Below are 1143 nucleotides of genomic sequence, written 5' to 3'. Positions count from 1 at the left end.
TATATATATATATATATATATATATTTATTTCAGAATCAAGAGGTACCTGGAGTGTGTAGTGAAAGCCTCCCTCCCACCCTTCATGTCTGTTATTTCTTTAAGCTAAAAAATTATAGCACCCCATCATGATTCTACCCCTAGCTCTCTTTTTCCTTTTTTCCTCTTAGGAGTTTGGGTTTTGCTTATGTGCATTGAAGGTTTTTACGTAAGGAAATGGCATAATCCAGTATTCATTTTTCAAAGACCCCCAGCTGTCTTGGGGGTGTAGTCTGTCTGTCTTCCCTCTCCTGCCCCATCTTTCCACTCACCAAGCATCTGTCTATGCCAGGCCTGGTGCTGGGCTCTGAGCCTGCCGAACCAATGAAGTCCAGCTTCTTTTTTCTCAAGCAGCTCACAGTCAAATGGGGAGGCAAGGAGTGACCAGACAGCTACAGCCATGACCCTGTCTCAAAAATGAATAAATAATACGTAAGAGCTAGAGGCACCCAGCATTCCTCTCTGGAACTGCCTCTTGCACCTTTCACCTGTCCCTTTAATCGGGGGCAATGTGCCAGTGCTGTGAGAATATGACATCTGAAGGAGGCCGGAGCTTCAGCAAAGGTCGCACACCACTCACAGGGTCGGGGGAACTTCCAGCAGGGAGACAGTGGCCTTGTGCTGAGTTCCAAGGGGGGACCAGCTACTCTCCAGAAAAGAAGATGGGGGCAAGGAGGTGGCATTTTTGAGGGTCAGAGGAAACTGCTTGGGAGAAAGTTGATAAGGAGAATAACATGCTTTGAGAAATATGACAAATTTGACAACTGGGATATTAAGGAAAAATAAAAGGAATCAGTGAAAGGTAACTCCAGAAAGGAATACTGGGAACCTTTTGGTTTTTCTTTTTGAGATGGGGTCTTACCAACTTGCCCAGGCTGGCCTCCAACTGTGGGCTCAAGGGATCCTCCTGCCTCAGCCTCCTGAGTAGCTGGGACTACAAGTGATGCCACTGTGCTCAGCTAGGCACTCCCCCCACCCCCTACCCTCACTGGCTTTTTTGTTTCATCTAACTGTATTTCTTAGTAGTTATCCCCTAACAGCACAAACAGAGCTGCTGCTTTCCTTGTCACAGTTACAGAGTATTCTTCTGTAGGGACAGGTTATAA

The sequence above is a fragment of the Marmota marmota genome, unplaced genomic scaffold, assembly GCF_001458135.2.
Source record: "Marmota marmota marmota unplaced genomic scaffold, marMar, whole genome shotgun sequence".
Classification (NCBI taxonomy): Eukaryota; Metazoa; Chordata; class Mammalia; order Rodentia; family Sciuridae; genus Marmota; species Marmota marmota.
The sequence above is the reverse complement of the archived record's forward strand: the minus strand, read 5'-3'. Positions refer to the sequence as shown.